The sequence below is a fragment of the Vicia villosa genome, linkage group LG3 (assembly GCF_029867415.1).
Source record: "Vicia villosa cultivar HV-30 ecotype Madison, WI linkage group LG3, Vvil1.0, whole genome shotgun sequence".
Lineage (NCBI taxonomy): Eukaryota > Viridiplantae > Streptophyta > Magnoliopsida > Fabales > Fabaceae > Vicia > Vicia villosa.
In genome coordinates this window covers 60,622,368-60,628,367 of record NC_081182.1, presented here as the reverse complement: position 1 = coordinate 60,628,367, position 6,000 = coordinate 60,622,368, and the positions used below count along the sequence as shown (strand labels likewise).

At 36.6% G+C, this 6,000-nt stretch overlaps 1 long non-coding RNA gene across 1 annotated transcript; it reads right to left on the bottom strand.

The window, feature by feature from the left end:
* Positions 1-3,417: 3,417 nt before the first annotated feature.
* On the bottom strand, positions 3,418-5,822 carry LOC131655894 (uncharacterized). Its single transcript, XR_009299916.1, has 3 exons — positions 4,671-5,822; positions 3,779-3,926; positions 3,418-3,685 (listed from the first exon to the last, which is right to left on the bottom strand). It is a non-coding gene; the product is annotated as an uncharacterized LOC131655894 (long non-coding RNA).
* Positions 5,823-6,000: the final 178 nt, after the last annotated feature.

Sequence of the window (6,000 nt, the reverse complement as noted above, 5' to 3'; positions counted from 1 at the left end):
CAAGTTGAACAGAAAGTATCATTATATTTATTTGGTAAAGGGATATTACAACTTTGCAATACAAGTCTAAGAGTATGAGTATTAGGATGGCCAGGCCTAAGATGCCAAACATTGGGCAGACTAGAAAGAACATCAACAGAATTAACACTAGGTACAGATTTATTTAGACTAGGTGAACTAAAAACAGAAGTAGACTTGGACAGATTCAGAGGAGGGAAGGAATACAGTCCATCAGCTCCTACATGGCCTTCAAGAAGAGTAGCATCAAAAACCTGGGATTTAACAAGACATTGATTAGTAGTAAACAAGAAGTACACCTGATTATCCCTACAGAACTGACTCACACTAAGCAAATTTTTAGTAATATTAGGAACAAGTAATAAGTTCTGAAGTGTGAGGTGTGTGTTAGGTTGAAAAGGAGAAGGAAAGGAGCTGACACCAGCAGAAGAGATGTTCAAACCTTGACCATTTCCTACAAAGAATTGGTCATGACCTTCAAATTGAGTAGGTTGCTGAATGTTTTTAGGATCACTAGTAACATGGAAGGAGGCTCCAGAATCAGGGAACCACGCAGCAGCACTAGCAGGGGCAGGAGCAGCATTGACAATATAGGCTGCAGGGGGATTAGCCACCACAGTTGCAGGCCTATGAGACTTGTACCAAACATTTGGAGGAGCCTGAACATAAGCAGCAGGAGCACCATACCAAGGAGTCTGAGGTGCATAGGGAGCAGAACCATATTGAGCACCACCTGAGGAAGGTTGGAACTGAGAATTGTACTTATGCCAACAGTTTAGGGCAGAGTTACTAGGTTTCAAGCCTACTTGGCACTGAATGCCACCATAACCAGAGGAACGACCACTTCTTCCTCTGCCAAACCGGCCACCACGATTGGATCTACCACCACGAAAAGAGTTATACTCCGGTTAAACTTGAGTTTGTGTAGCATTAGGAGTAACTGAAGTGTCATTGGTAGGTGTAGGTGAATCTTCAACAGGAGCAGAGTTAGGAGAATTGGATGGAGCATGTGTGAGATTAAGAGAAGCTACGTCTGGAACAGTGGATTTCTTGAGCTTAGCAAGACGTAATTCATGAGCAAGGATTAAGATCTCCACCTCATCAAGATCTATAACACCGAACTTGCTCTCAATAACAGACACCACCGGAGCATAATCAACAGTTAATCCTTCAAGAATCACATCAATATGGTGAGAAAGAGGAATAGCATCTCCAATCGAGGCCAACGCATCCACAGTAGTACGAATCTTGAGAAGATAATCTTGAACTGAAAGAGAATCAAGTGTAATGGCGCGTAACTCAACTCGAAGCTGCCGTGCACGCGCGCGAGTTTGTTTTTGAAAATAGGAGAACAACTGATCCCAAAGCTCGTGAGCATGAGAGCAACTGAGAACACGAGAGAGAATCTCGTTAGAAAGCGTGGACTGAAGCCACGAGAGCAACAATCCTTTTGGATCCACGACGAATACGCCGGACTCACGGTGCCACTACGACGATCTTCATCGTTCGCGAATTTGAGCGGAACGCGTGTGCAAACCACCAGATCCGTTAGATCGTGAGCATTGATGTATGGCTCAACTTGTTGACGCCATAGATGGAAGTTTTTCTCGTCTAATTTCTGCGCTATCTTGAACGAAAATTGAAGACGGTGAGAATCATGTCGTTCCGCAATCGGCGGCGCCACCGGTGTTGATTCTATTTTCGGCGAAGACGTATCGGAAGAGTTAGAGCTTGCCATGGATCGACTTAGCAATCTGATACCATGTAAGAAAGAATAGAAGAGATAGAAGATATTTTCATATTGTTGTAACTGAATTCAGTTTTTCATTTTCTGTTAGTTACAAACAGGTGTAACTCAACTATATATAGCCCTAATATGTGACCTGCTATAGCAGGTTCACAATTACACAAATACTGACACCTGTCAGTTTCCCTCTAATGACACTACTAGGAGAATTCCTTCAATACATAGTTACACCTATTTTAATAAAAATCGGGTGTAAATATGTTCATAGTTACACCCTATTTTGATAAAAATTTGGTGTAAATATGTTCATAATTACATCATATTTTAATAAAAATCTGGTGTAAATATGTTCATAATTACATCCTATTTTAATAAAAATCGGGTGTAAATATGTTCATAATTACATCCTATTATAATAAAAGTCGGGTGTAAATATGTTCTAATTTACACCCTTTTTAAATAAAATTCGGGTGTAAATACATGATAATTTACACCATTTTTTAATATAATTTACACCCTTTATTAATGAACAAATTATATTATATTTAATTCTATTTACACCCTATTTCATATGCTACATTTCTTTTGACAAATATTTCATATGCTACATTACACCTTATTTTATTTATCACATTTCTTCATATTTCATGTACTAAAAAGTCATAATATTTCAAGGGTCATGCTAACATGTGCCCTAAGGGCACATGTTAAGGATACTATAATTAGAAAAAGTTAAAAGTAATTAAATGTAATAAAGTCATATTTAAAGTTTCGATACATTGAATGCACGCGTTCCAAGAAAATATTTCTATAAATATCTCATTAACTTGTGCCCTTAGGGCACATGTTAACTTTTCCCATATTTCAAATAGTATTAAAATCATGCACATAAAAATCATATTTCATGTACTAAGTCATAATATTTTTCATATTTATCAAAAAGTATACAAAATCATATTTTTGTACTTAAAAGTCATAATATTAACAACAAAATATTCAAACAACTCATAATATTTCTCAAGAACAGCTTTATCATGCAAACTTTTGAAGTCGATATAGACGATTTGATCCTAGAACAGCTTTATCATGCAAACTTTTGAAGTCGGTATAGACGATGTGATCCTCTTCACTCGCTTCCATGTAACAAGTGTATGCCTTCGAGGTTGGCAGCTTTGTCGATGATGTTAATTTGTTCTGTCGACGACGCTGTATAGAAACTCAGCACCATTGAACACGCATAATCTCTTCAAATTCTGATATCTCCTTTGCAACTTTTGATATCTCCTTTGCAACAGAAAGTGAAATAGAACGTTTCGAGTTTGGCCAGATAATCATTCCAATAAAATTTGCACTAGCTTCTGTCGCCATTGCAGCATCTTTAGCTAATGTAATGCCGCACATCTTAACCAAGGGCTTAATCTTTTCAAGTTCCTTTGATGAGCTCAAATCATTTCTTAACTCGGTAAGTTTGCAGGAAACTTTGTTCTTCAGACAGAACCTTGCACCAGAACTTTGACTACCTGGAACTGGTCTTTTGGGGAAGTTCGTGGCTCTAAGTTCCAAGAAACTCCCGGTGGTTAATTGTGATTCAACCAAAAGTACTATTTTATTTTTAAAAATAAATAGTGAGTTTTACAAAATTATGTCAGCTAGGCAATTCATCAAACAGATAGGAACAGAATTGAATGTGGCTTTCACTGAAATAATACTCCACCTCACATTTGGCTCTAAAGATAAAACACAATTGAATGTGGCTTTCACCAAGTTTACCCAACTCTTTTATTGAATAAGAAGCAAATCTCCATGTGGTACAATTCTCTCAAGTAACCTCGAATTTTTTCCTAGCAACACAACGCCTCTCTTTCTATATGTAATTTGAAATGCAAACAACAATAGAAATGCTTCCCTATACTTCCCCTCCTGCAAGAAACATGGGAAAATCATCATTTATAATAAGAAAAAGAACACTTTTAAAATTTTAACAACTACTTCTTAGGAAGCAAGATCACTTACATGTTTTGTGATGAAGGTCCAATATCCATAGGTGTAGTCTTGCCAAACTGCTTCTGACAGGTGTGAGATAAAAGGCTGACAGTGAACTGGAGCAATGGACACTAATTTCCTCATTACCTCAACAAGACCTTATGCATTATCCGACAAACTGAAAGAAATACACGAAACATCAGTTGAAGTCCATCATTAGCAAATTCCATTCACTCTCCAAGAGTAAGGAGTTAATGTGATCATAACTAAATGCACCAAAACAACAAACTAACAAAACCCAAATAGAAGAATTAACACAATCTATATCCATAGGTATAATCAACATACCTTTTCAGTGTAAGCAATGAGCACAGGAGCTAGAGTTCTGTTTGTGGCAGATTACCCTATGCTTGATGAGTCTCACATTGCTTACATCTAGAGGATGTGGGTTTCGACGAATTATCAACTTTATGACATGAATCAAGATTAGATGAACTAACCGAATTTGTATTTACATCTCTCTCCATTGCATAAATTTATGGGCCCAATACTGGCTCTGTAAATACATGAGATTTATCATATGAATTATACTTGCCTACAACACTCTTGTTTAGAGTAGGATCAATCCACATCATGAATACAAATTCATAACTGAACTCTAATATGTACATTTAAGAGCACAGTCTAGCTAGCTATAAATATTTGATAATAATTTTGTTTCAATAACTGACCTATATAGTGGAGTAATTTGAAGTTTCATACATTTCTAAAATGTCAGGCCAATACATCTAACCTAATCCAGTAATTAATTGAAATTATTAGTATATATTTACACTAATCTTTCAATTGAAAGTAAAGAGTGATCACCCCCAGCCCACTCCGAAATCGCCTGAAAACATTTAAATAACAGAATAGATATTACCTCAGCCAATGCAAGAGCAACTTCCCATTTACCCAGTGCTTCCCTATACTTCCCCTCCTGCAAGAAACATGGGAAAATCATTATATTATGCCGATACATACCTCATTACCATAAGTACTTCAATTAACTATATATGTCAAAAGAAGACTAATAATTGTAAACCGATTATATCAATTGACAGGGATTTCAGGCGATTTCGGAGCCGAAAGAAGACTAATAATTGTAAACCGATTGGGATCCAAGCCAGAATCTCTCATCAAAAGGTACAAATCCAAAGCCTTTCCAGGAAAACCATTTTGCGCATGACCGCCAATCATCAAACTCCAAGAACTCACCGTTTTCGACTCCATACCACCAAACACACTCTCGGCATAATCCAGTGGACCACACTTAGCATATCCAGCAACCAAAGCATTGGCAAGCAATCCATCACTCGGAAGGAATCCATGCCTTAAAGAATAACCATGAATCTCCTTCAATTTCAAAAAACAGAATCTCTTCACACAAACCAGTAAAACATTCATCAGAGTCACCTCATCCACCTGTACCTTCTCTTCAATCTGCATATTCCTTAGCAACTCAAACGTTCTGCGGAAATCTCCTTTCTTAGAGTATCCCACAATCAAAGAACTCCGCGAAACAACATCCTTCTCCTCATTCATATCAAACAGAACTCGAGCTTCACATAAGTAACCGCATTTCGAATACATATCTATGAGAGAATTACTCACCTTGACGTCAAGTCGTGTGCCATTAAAACCTAATACACTTTCAGTTTAGCAATTGTTGAAATACATATTTTGTGTATCATGTCACTTTCAGTATTTGTTTTCTGCCAGTTTTAATCTTTTTGAAAGAACACAAGGAACAAATGTTTAAAATTTTAGTTCTGTTTGATATGCCACATTATGAAAAGTGTATCTTTTCGGTTGAATGATATTCTTGTTATCTGTTGACACCAAACCATTTTCCAAGTCTTTTATTTGGACTATAAAGATAAGGCTCAGCCAAATTCAAAACTGAATCATAATTAATGAGAATACATGAAGAAAAATCACATTACTGCAATTAGATTAACATATGATATATTAGTGAAAGGGCCTTAAAATAAATTATCATTAAAGATTTAATGTCATTTTCATATCGTCACTATTCACAAGATATTTAGAGCTTTTTGATTCTCAATCATAACACCCTGAAGGACTCTCTTTATGGTCCAACTGGGAGTTACATGATAATCTGTCTTGGAATAGTTTCTAGCCAAACAATTTAATGTTATGAGGAACATATGACTGCCACAACTTTTGCAGCGCTAACAATACTCCTTATC